General features: G+C 42.0%; 1 protein-coding gene across 7 annotated transcripts in view; it reads right to left on the bottom strand.

The window, feature by feature from the left end:
• OXR1 (oxidation resistance 1) overlaps nt 1–12,623 on the bottom strand; it is a 556,965-nt gene that overhangs the window by 117,223 nt on the left and 427,119 nt on the right. The gene's annotated exons all lie outside the window — the stretch shown is intronic.

Raw genomic sequence — 12,623 nt, forward strand, 5'->3', positions numbered from 1 at the left:
GCAGAGTGGCTTTTCTTTAGAAAAGATAGTTAGTTTATCCACATATTTCCCATTTCTGATTTTTTAAACACTCAAAGTCAAAGGTGGAAGCTTCAGGGATGATTTTTGATGTATCTGAGAACACATCACAATCATATGCTCTTAAACCGCAATTTTGGACGCCAAAGTATTTCTTTACTTTAGAAAAAAGGCTAATGTGGAAGTGACTCAACCATGTGAACACAATTAAGGGTACGTCTACCCTATAAACTGAAATCAACCTACGTTCAGTCTAGCCAAACAGTGAAATTCACAAGAACGTAACAGTGTCTACAGGGACACTGCATTGGCCTAACTACACAAAATAAGCTTATGCCTCTTGTGGAGGTGGGGTTGTTATGCCGGTGCAGGAGAACACTTATGTCGGCAGAAGCAAGGCTGTAGTGTGTACACTGACATAATAGGTTTATGCAAGAAGCTAATTATCTAGATACTTTCATGTATATGTTTTCTGCCATGTGCAAACTTAGTTATTTTGTAACCAACTGCTCAACTGACATTTGGAAACTTCTAGAGTCATGTATGCAAGAATGAACATCTTAATATTTTAATATTCCTTGGTGATGTCAACATTTTTGTATGTGTTTATGCAAAAGTAAAGAACTCCATTATTCCAAATGTCACTTTTTAATTAGTATTACAAAACCAAATACCAAAAGAGGAACATAACAAGAGCCAGGCATTTATTGTTCATTACAGACATGGCAATAAGTTGACAGTCAAGTCAGAAAGTAAAGTGTTGTATCCAGAGCTCTACACACTAACATTCATTAAAATTCATTATGTAAAGTTGCTTTGGGTTTCATCTAACAAAGTTCATACACACAATAGAACTCAATTGTTAGTTGCTAAACTGGATAAACTTGTACCATTAGTCAACTTCTATAATTTAAGATGAGCAAAAAAGCACACTCTATTTAAACTGCAGGGGTAATTCAATTTTCATGCAAAGTACCACCATAATCTAACATCTATTTCCAACACACAGCAATATCTCACTATAAGCCAGTCCTGAGTAGGCCAATTGTTCCAAAACATTTTGGAGTTATCAAAAGATTTTCAGTGAGCAAGTTTGACTCCTTTTCACCACCCTTTTTTATATCCAAGTTCCTAAACACACAATTAAAACAGAAGCACATTTGACAAACCTATAAAACAAATTGAGGACCACTCAGTCTGGTCTACCACACAGACTATTAACAAGCAAACATGGAGCTTTGCTTCCTCTCTTCTGAGAAGGTTGTGTTTTCATTTTAAATTAAAAACAAAAAGCAAAAAGCCACACCCCCGAAAGCTCTCCTCCTAGCTTTCCTATCTATGAGTCAGTCACCAGACTAGCTCCATTTCAGCTGTGTGAATGTATTCGGCCTTATTCTCCGCTGGCTTGCGCCTTGTGTAGTTGCTTATATCTATCCAACCAAGTGTAAAGTTCTAATCTGGTAGCATTTTACACTCCCTTTGCATAGATGCAATTACAAAAGATGCAAGTCAGTGGAGAACCAAGCCACAAACATGGAGTTATTTACCTTTCAGCTGGTGATCAGATGGAGCACATGAACTGTTAGACCAGGGGTAGGCAACCTATGGCATGTGTGCCGAAGGCGGCATGCAAGCTGATTTTCAGTGGCACTCACACTGACGGGTCCTGGCCACCGGTCCGGGGGGCTCTGCATTTTAATTTAATTTTAAATGAAGCTTCTTACACATTTTAAAAACCTTATTTACTTTACATACAACAATAGTTTAGTTATATATTATAGACTTATAGAAAGAGACCTTTTTAAAATGTTAAAATGTATTACTGGCATGCGAAACCTTAAATTAGAGTGAATAAATGAAGACTCGGCACAGCACTTCTGAAAGGTTGCCGACCCCTGTCTTAGACGCTTTTCTCCTCTCTTCCTCCCTCCAAAATATAAAAAAAACTGTACTCGGCAGAAGCCACATTCTCTCAACCCACTCACATGGGGTAGAGTGCAGGGGGAAAAGGAAGAAAAAAACCCCAACAATCACCCATTCAGCACAAAAGGAGTAAGGCTAGCTGCCAGTACACAGTCCTGCACTTGGTATCTTCCATACCATGCAACCACTGAGGGTAGACACAGGTGAAACTTGTCAAAAGAGAGGCACTACTGACCACTTCATTGCTTGACATGTTTTTGAATACCAGTTTCTCTCACAGTGAGGATATCCTAAGGGTAGTGATTTGAGTTAAGTCCATCAAGTGAGCTATCAGAGTGGAGCACCCAGGCACAAGTTTTCTGCAACTACTGGCAAACCATTTTCAGTACAGTAACTCCTCACTCAATGTTGTAATTATGTTCCTGAAAAATGCAACTTTAAGTTAAAACGAATCCAATTTTCCCATAAGATTTAATGTAAATGCAGGGGGTTAGGCCCCAAGGAAATTTTTTGGGGGCAGACAAAAGGCATTATATACTGTACAGTACTGTACTGTGGTTGGGAAGTGCCCCTGGATAAACTTGACACAGGCACAGCCTGCTGCAGGCAGGGACCCTAGGAAGCACCTTCGCAGCAGTAGCAGCAGCTTCCCCTGAGAAGAACAGGTGCCGACTTTCCCGGGGGATGCTCCAGGCCCGCCTCTTCCTGTCCCCGCTCCACTCCAGGCCCACCTCTTCCCACCTCCTCTCTGGAGCACATCACATCCCCGCTCCCCCCCGAAAGTCCTAAGCGCCACTAAACAGCTGTTTGGTGGTGCTTAGGACTTTCTGAGAGGGAGGGGCAGGAGCGGAGACATGGCGCTTCCCTGCTCCTCCCCCTCCCTTCCAGTGCTTCGCGCTTAGGACTTTCTGGCGGGGGGGGCAGAGACATGGCGCTTCTCTGCTGCTCCTCCTCCTCCCCCTCCCCCCCAGAAAGTCCTAAGCGACGGCAAACAGCTGTTTGACAGTAGAGGAGGCACTGAGAGGGAGGGGGAAGGAGGTGGAGAAGAGGAACTTGTGCAATGCTCCCTTGTAAAGTCACTGCTCTTCCACAGAATCTTACAAGCAGTGGACAGAGCAGGCAATCAAATGACATTTTAAACGAGCATGTTCCCTAATTGAGCAGCGACATAACTTTGAAACAACGTTAAGTGGGAGGACGTTAAGTGAGGAGTTACTGTAGTTATGATCAGAGGTTTTAGTAAAAACTTACAGGCAAGCTACTTGATCGGTCCATTACAAGGGACATATCACATATTTAGTTTGCACTTTCACTCTTACATTTGGCTACACAGGTCATCAAAATGAGTGCGTGCCAAAGACTAGACTTGAAGACCCACAAGGATTAAGACAAGGGTCCTCAGACACTCAAGAGTAGGGCGTCTTTAAGCTATTGAGAGTTTACAATCTTCTGTGATGCTGAACCAGTGAGGGTTAAGTAACCAGCAGGATGGATGACTTAAAAGCCACCCGTAAGGACATATTAGAAGAACACTGAAATAGTAAACAGGGACATTCCTTGTAGATAGCTAGCAAAGCCATGTTAAATAGACTAGAATCCTTGACATGTAGGCCTGTATCAGTAGAGAATTAAATACTAATTATATTTGTCTGTGCTTACCTATATCTTGTTCGAAGTTTAAAAATGTGATTTAATTAGCTTGTAGATGCTAAACAGTATTGATTCAGAGATCAAAAGTGGATATCATTATTTAGATGGGACTTGTGGTGTAATATTATTGTTTTCATTTCTGTTTGAAGTTTGTAGTAAACTACCTGCGAACTGGTTCATGGTTAATTTCCTTGTGCTAATGAATGCAACTAGTTACCCTTGTATGCCTAGGAAATAGATTAGCTTCAAAGCAACAATATACATGAACGCTTCTTCAGCCCAGGAGGGCCTGCGGAGACCACTGCTGAACTTCAGCTATAAAGGAAGTCTCGGGCCTGATCCTTACTATCTCAGACCTGCTTAAACTTTGACAGGGGAAGTATAAGCCCACAAGACTGAGGTCTCCAGGTTATTCTGGATCCACCCTGAAAATTCTCATGGAAGAATTTGAACAAGCTCTCTGCACATGGACTGCCAACTGGACTATAACCTTTTAAATTGATTCCAGAAAGATTTTGCAAAATCAGCAGCTTCACCATCTGCTATGAAATTGACATAAGAACTCTATTCATGTGTATGTATAATGATCTTTAACCAAAGCAACTCTTTTAATAAATCTTAGATTTAGTTAATAAGGACTGGCTCTAAGTATGTACTTGGGCAAGAGCTGAAATATTAATTGACCTGGTGGGTAATATGCCCGATCTTTGGGATTGGTAAAACTTTATATATGGTGAATAAGGCTGTTAGTAACCAACACTATATTAGACTTGGCTGTCTCAGTGTGAACCAAAGGCTGTATAGCAGGGGTCTCAAACTCAATTTACCTTAGGGCCTGTGCCAGTCCTCAAATCCTCCCAGCGGGCCAATATCACTCATGCTGCCCAGAACCCAGCCCCCAAAAATTCCACCCCCCAACTGCCTAAGGCTCCGGGACAGAGTTTGGGGGGGGGGTCTGGGGTAGGGGATGGGGGTATGAGGGAAGGGGGTGCAGGCTCCAGGAAGGAGTTTGGAGGCGGGAGGAGGTGTGGGGACTGGGTGCAGGCTCTGGGAGGGAGTTTGGGGGCAGGAGAGAATGGGGGTGCAGGCTGTGGGAGGATGCATCGCTTACCTGGGGCTCCAAGGCGGGGCAAGCTGGGGGGCCTCTGCATGTGTCTGCCCTCAGGCACCACCCCCACAGCGTCCCATTGGCCGCAGGGGCGCTCAGGGCGGGGGCAGCGTGCAGAGGCACAGCCCTGCCCCTGGGCTGCAGGGAGGGGCTGGCAGGCACTGGTGCGAGCAGGCAGATGCCGCTAAGCTCCGCTGTGCTGCCGGGGCCCCAGAAGGAGGAGCACCCAGGGGCAGCAGGTGGGGCCAAGGGAGAGACCCAGCCCCAAAACTACTGGAGCCCTGCGGGCCACACTGGGGAAGCTGGCAGGCCACAGATGGCCCGTGGGCCAGGAGTTTGAGATCCCTGCTGTATAGCTTAAAGGGAAAGGTATTTTGGCTTCTTGGTAACCAGTAAAGTAGTACAGAAGCTGTTTTGTTACTGGTTTAGTGAAACCTGATTATAGAATAAACCACCAGTTTGGGGGATTGTCTGTGCCCACCGGACTATAGCAGTTTGCCCTGACTAAGCATTCTCAGTATTGCCGCTCCAGCAACCGGGAGCAGCATCTATCAACCTTCTCATACACCTTCTTAAGTCTAATTTCTTCCGGACTTAATGTCATGAAACAAGAACCATCAATAGAATGCAAGTGATAAAACAGACTCTTAGGAAGTCATGCAAGAAGTAGACTATTTGAAGCAAGTCAGCATGAATATCCACCTTCTCTAGGTTAGCCTGATCTCCCTGGGAAAAAGAAATGGAGGAGGCAGAAAGCAGGAAGAGAAGAGATTGCCAAATACAGTAGGAATCTGAAGGAACTGGACCTTTGGATGGATGAGGTATCCAGAAATATGTCTAGCATACATATCTAACAATAAAAATCAAGCATAAAAGTTTTTGGTGCATCAAAGTCTGAGGAATATGTAGAGAAGGTGCTTATACTAGTATGTTTAAAACTGCTACCTAAAACAAGCCTTCTTTGGAGCCTCCATGACAGACTAGCAAAAATCCCTACAAAACAAAAATATTGGCCCATTAGTCCTATGTTCCTAGCCCTCTCTCCTGATCCTCTCCCCCAAAATAAGCCAGCCACCATGCACAGAATCAGCCAAACAAAAATTCTTTCCAGATGCACTTGCATGATAAAAGCAACCATATTTTGGACATTCATCAGGCATCATTCTAATACGTGAAAGCTCTTTACTATATGCTGCAACCTAAACACAAATCACATGAAAATAAATGCATTAAAAATTGAAGCTCTCAGAGTCATAGACATAAGATATTATTAGTATGAAAATGCTATTCAAAAACATACTTAATGATCTCTGTGGTTTTAGTGCTGCTACCTACTAGAAGTAGTATGCAGTATTGTTGTAGCCATGTTAGTCCCAGGGTATTAGAGAGACAAGGTGATCTGAAAGAAGAGATCTGTCTCTCTCGTCAGCAGAAATGGTCCAATAAACGGTATTACCTCACCCACATTGTCTCTCTACTAGAAGAAGTCTATTAAGCAACAGAACCCAGAACATAGTTTCAGGAAATTTTACAGAGCAATGTATCAGGTTTCAGAGACAATTGGGTAGGAACAGCCACTGTAATTGGGAGTTTTAAAGCAGATGATGCATCCTTTTATGTTTCTCAGATGACTGATATTTAGAAGAGGAGAGAAATCCTACAATTAAAGAATCTGATATTTACAATAGTAGTGATTTCTCATGAGACCAGATTTCTTTGTATCATGCAAAGCCAATTATCTATCCAAGACCGTAATACAGGCGTGGCTAACACAGGACCCCAGTATCGTATCTCCTGGCACTGCCTTGTGAATTGACAGATGCAGGGAGAGTTTTTCCAAGTTGACGCTAATTACCAGAAGAAAGGGCAAAAGGGTCCAAAAGTTGTATGCTATGATTTTTTACGTCTGACTTTGAGATTTGCCCCAGAAGGACTAATTATTATGAATTGTTGCTGTTTTTAGAATCAAATACACTGACTATGCATATGTGAACAATATAGCTCAGGTGATCTTTGGTGGGATTCTGCCTCTTCCTAGAGAGGGCAACAAAGGTCTGACAAGATTATGACGATCAACAGATGGCTCAGGCAGTGGTACTATGAAGTAGGGCTTTGGGATGTATAGCCATTGAAAGGCATTCATGGACAGAGGACTGTTCTCTCAGAATGGACTTCACATGAGTAGGGAGGGAAATAGACTTCTAAGATGGAGGCTGGCACAACTGATTAAGAGAGCTTTAAACTAGCAATTGGGGGGAGATGGTTGGGAGATGTCCAGGTAATCTCCATGCCAGATTTTAACATTGAGAGGGAAGAAAACAAAGAAAGAAAGGATACAGCCGTGGGTAGGAGAATGGACATAAGGATGAATGGTAGTTTAGATACCAGTCTAATAGGTGATACTGATGGTAGAATGTCTGGGTCTAATCGGGTAAAGAATGTGAGCAAAGTCAAACAGCAAAAATTAAGATGTTTGTACACCAATACGTGGAGCCTAGGTAACAAAATGGTGGAACTAGAGTTACTGGTGCAGGAGGTGAAACCAAATATCGTAGGGATAACAGAAACATGGTGGAATAGTAGTCACGACCGGAGTACAGGTTTTAAAGGGTATGTGCTGTTTAGGAAAGACAGAAATAAAGGCAAAGGTGGTGGAGTAGCATTGTATATCAATAATGAGGTAGACCGTAAAGAAATAAGAAGGGATGGAATGGATAAGACAGAGTCTGTCTGGGCAAAAATCACATTGGGGAAGAAAGCTACTAGAGCCTCCCTTGGGATATTACTTGTGGTGTGCTATAGATTACCGGGATCTGATCTGGATATGGATAAAGACCTCTTTAACGTTTTTAATGAAATAAATACTAATGGGAATTCCGTGATCATGGGAGACTTTAACTTCCCAGATATAGACTGGAGGACAAGTGCTATTAATACTAATAGGGCTCAGATTTTCCTGGATGCGATAGCTGATGGATTCCTTCACCAGTTGCTGCACCAACAAGAGGGGATGCCATTTTAGATTTGGTTTTGGTGAGTACCTCATAGAAGAAATGGTTGTAGGGGACAACTTTGGTTTGAGCGATCATGAGCTAATTCAGTTTAAACTAAATGGAAGGATAAACGAAAATGAGATCTGTGACTAGGGTTTTTTATTTCAAAAGGGCTAACTTAAAAGAATTAAGGAAATTGGTTAGGGAAGTGGATTGGACTGAAGAACTTGTGGAGCTAAAGGCGGAGAAGGCTTAGAATCACTTCAAGTCAAAAGTTGCAGAAACTATCAGAAGCCTGCATCCCAAGAAAGGGGGAAAAAAATCATAGGCAGGAGTTGTAGACCAAGCTGGATGAGCAAGCATCTCAGAGAGGGGATTAAGAAAAAGCAGGAAGCCTACAAGGAGTGGGAGATGGGAGGAATCATCAAGGAAAGCTACCTTATTGAGGTCAGATAATGTAGGGATAAAGTGAGAAAGGCCAAAAGCAATGTAGAGTTGGACCTGCAAAGGGAATTAAAACCAATAGTAAAAGGTTAATAATAAATGGAGATATACCTATCTCACAGAACTGGAAGGGACCCTGAAAGGTCATTGAGTCTAGCCCCATGCCTTCACTAGCAGGACCAAGTACCGATTTTGCCCCAGAGCCCTAAGAGTTCAAGGATTGAACTCACAACCCTAGGTTTAGCAGGCCAATGCTCAAACCACTGAGCTATCCCTCCTCCATATATAGCCATATAAATAAGAAAACAAAACAAAGAAAGAAGACGTAGGAACGCTAAACACTGAGGATGGAGTGGAGGTTAAGGATAATCTAGGTAAGGTCCAATATCTAAACAAATACTTTGCCTCAGTCTTTCATGAGGAACTTAGGGATAATGGTAGGATGACGAATGGGAATGAGGATATGGAGGTAGATATTACCACATCCAAGGTAGAAGCCAAACTCGACCAGATTAATGGGACTAAATTCGGGGGCTCAGATAATCTTCATCCAAGAACATTAAAGGAACTGGCACATGAAATTGCAAGCCCATTAGCAAGAATTTTTAATAAATCTGTAAACTCAGGGGTTGTACCGTATGACTGCAGAATTGCTAACATAGTTCCTATTTTTAAGGAAAAGAAAAAAAGTGATCTGAGTAACTACAAGTCTGTTATTTTGACATCTCTAGTATGCAGGGTCTCGGGAAAAAAAACTGAAAGAGAAAGTAGTTAAGGACATTGAGGTCAATGGTAATTGGGACAAAATATAACATGGTTTTACAAAAGGTAGATCGTGTCAAACCAACCTGATTTCCTTTTTTGAGAGGGTAACAATTCTTTTAGAGAAAGGAAACACAGTAGATCTAATTTACCTCGATTTCAGTAAGGCATCTGATATGGTTACAGGGGAATTATTAGCTAAATTGGAAAAGATGGGGATCAATATGAAAATTGAAAAGTGGCTAAGGAACTGGTTAAAGGGGAGACTACAACAGGTCATACTGAAAGGTGAACTGTCAGGCTGGAGGTTACCAGTGGAGTTCCTCAGGGATCGGTTTGTGGACCAATCTTATTTAATCTTTTTATTACTGACCTTGGCACAAAAAGTGGGAATGTGCTAATAAAGTTTGCAGATGACACAAAGCTGGGAGGTACTGCCAATACAGAGAAGGACCGAGATATCATACAGGAAGAGCTGTATGACCCAGTAAACTGGCGTAATAGTAACAGGATGAAATTTAATAGCGATAAGTGCAAGGTCATGCACTTAGGGATTAATAACAAGAATTTTTGTTATAAGCTGGGGTCGCATCAGTTGGAAGTAACAGAGGAGGAGAAGAACCTCGGAGTATTGGTTGATCACAGGATGACTATGAGCCGTCAATGTGATACGGCTGTGAAAAAAGCTAATGCGGTCTTGGGATGCATCCGGCAAGGTATTTCCAGTAGAGATAAGGAGGTGTTAGCACTGTTATACAAGGCACTGGTGAGACCTCATCTGGAATAGTGTGTGCAGTTCTAGTCTCCCATGTTTAAGAAGGATGAATTCAAACGAACAGGTACAGAGAAGGGCTACTAGGATGATCGAGGAATGGAAAACCTGTCTTATGAAAGGAGACTCAAAGAGCTTGGCTTGTTTAGCCTAACCAAAAGAAGGCAGAGGGGAGATATGATTGCTCTCTACAAATATATCAGAGGGATAAATATCAGGGAGGGAGAGGAATTATTTAAGCTCAGTACCAATGTGGACACAAGAACAAATGGATATAAACTCGCCATCAGGAAGTTTAGGCTTGAAATTAGATGAAGGTTTCTAACCATCAGAGGAATGAAGTTCTGGAACAGCCTTCCAAGGGGAGCAGTGGGGGCAAAAGACTGAGCTTGATAAGTTTATGGAGGGAATGGTATGATGGGATAGTCAAAGATCAGCTAATTTCCAAAATTAGGCTATTAGCGGTAAATATGCCCAATGGCCTGTGATGGGATGTTAACTGCGGTGGGATCTGAGTTACTACAGAGAATTCTTTCCTGGGCGTCTGGCTGGTGAGTCTTGCCCACATGCTCAGGGTTTAGCTGATGGCCATATTTGGGGTCGGGAAGGAATTTTCCTCCAGGGTAGAGTGGCAGAGGCCCTGGGGGGTTTTCACCTTACTCTGCAGTGTGGGGCAAGGGTTACTTGCTGGAGGATTCTCTGCACCTTGAAGTCTTTAAACCATGATTTGAGGACTTCAATAGCTCAGACATAGGTTAGGGGTTTGATATAGGAGTGGGTGGGTGAGATTCTATGGCCTGCGTTGTGCAGGAGGTCAGACTAGACAATCATAATGGTCCCTTCTGACCTTAAAGTCTATGATTCTGAAGTCTACGATACCATCTCATTCTGTGAGTTTTACAGAATATAAACTTTAAGTCTTTCCCTGTTGTAAACAATCTGCAGCTGGAAGAAATGATAGGGTCCAAGTGTCCTCCAAAAAGATGTAAAATAGCATGTAGCAAAATATATTATTGATACCACTTTTTTTGAGGGTGGGGAGCGAGGATGGGGTTAGGAAGGCATTAGAGATAGTATTCTTCAGGGGTTAGAGGCCTGCAGTTGGCTGACTAATTAGCCCCACCCACTGCACCTGGGAAAAAGACCAGTAACTTAATTGGCTCATCCTCATAAAAGGTGGAGAAGGATATGGGAGAGGAGGTGGCAATACCAGCCAGAGGCTGGAGCAACTGCTAGGAGGAGCAACTCCAAGAGACAGATGGACAGAAGGGAGACTGGAAAAAATCCTATTAGCACAAAGGGCTCTGAGGTAAGAGCCAGGAACTTTGGTTGATAAACTCGTGGGGTAAGGGATAGATTTGTGGGGAAAGGAACATAACTCGTACAGGCTTTGTGGGGAAAGGCTGTGAAGCTCTGATCCTGTTTTCATTAAGAAGGCTTGAAATAAAACCCACAGTAATTAACTGGTCCGGTGACTACCCTACCTCGATTCTGTGATAGGGCCCCAGGCAGGATTTCCTCAGGAAGAGAGCTAGCTCCGCAGGCATCAGCCTGGGTCCAGTTGGAAGAGGGCGCTATAAAGTAGGCCCAATCCTTCACACAGATATAGGGAAGCAATCAGAAATCTAAGTGTATTTCAATCTGTGCAATATGAACATACATGTGTTACTGGGGTGGTAGCAGGTCATCATGGTTCCATCTGTGATGCAGAACCCCAAATCCTGTTGTATGTGTTGAATACAAAGGCTGCAGAGCCCTATAATTCAATGTGTGCACATGGGGTGGTGGTATGGTAACTTACGACAGCTTGCAATAATATGTGTACACGTTACTGCAAGCTGTCATAAGCCTGATGCAACAGAACACGTGAACAGAAAAATTTCACCAAGGAGACCACTGCATGACTAAACCAATATTGAACTCTTAAGCAAATCAAAATATATGTGCTGCAGATGCACAAATGGGATCCCTTTAATGGAAGACATATTATGTGAACTATATTCCTTCACTAAATCAAGTGGTAAGTACGGTTGGAGATATCCTCTACAATGCATAAAGTGTTACTGTGAACAAACTCTCAAGCCACACAAGTTTCAAACTCAATTATGACATACAACTCCCCCCCCCCACCCAAAAAATAAAACTTCTCAGCTATTGCAATACAGAACCGTACTTGGCACAAAAATACAATTATTTCTAGAATACATCCCCTTGATTAACTATTCTACAGAATAGCGTGTCACACTTTCCTATTTTGTTTCACCATACATGTCAGAGTAACTGATGTATACAATTACAAGAGAATATCTGTATGCAGTATTAGAAGTATTAATTGTACAAGGACAGTTTGATACTTTAGGTTTAAAAAGTTGCATCTGATAATCTGTCCCAGCTATTTCAGTGATATTAGGAAGCAATTATAATTTCTATGACATTGTATGTGTATTAAAGGTAAAGAAAATATGGTCTATTTCTTGTATTTTTAAAAATTCAACATATGAAAGATTAAATTGACATTGCAATTTCAATAAAACAAAGATTCAACAGCAAAAGTGTAAGAAGTTTTGTTTTCTGTGTAAACCAGACTAATAAAGTTAGCTTGGAACTAATCTCAAGAACCCACTCCCCCAACTCCTCCCACAATATTTCTTGAAGGTAAGGTAATCCCTATTAGTAGATAAGAAAAAAGTGACAAAGTTAACTCCTGTATAAAGCCATAATTTTCTTTACTAGACCTCTTTATATCCTATTCTTTACAGATTTTTAGAGAGGAAAATATTTATTTTTATTTCATCACAAAGCTTCAAAACTGTTCAGGAGCTACTTGACTGATTTTCCAACATGTTAATTGAAAATTCATATGCAGTAATTATATAGCCTAAAACACAACACAAGACAGATATTTCTCACTTCAGTTTCCCCTAGTAACCAAAAACGTGAAAAACTGACTGCA

The sequence above is a fragment of the Mauremys mutica genome, chromosome 2, assembly GCF_020497125.1.
Source record: "Mauremys mutica isolate MM-2020 ecotype Southern chromosome 2, ASM2049712v1, whole genome shotgun sequence".
Lineage (NCBI taxonomy): Eukaryota > Metazoa > Chordata > Testudines > Geoemydidae > Mauremys > Mauremys mutica.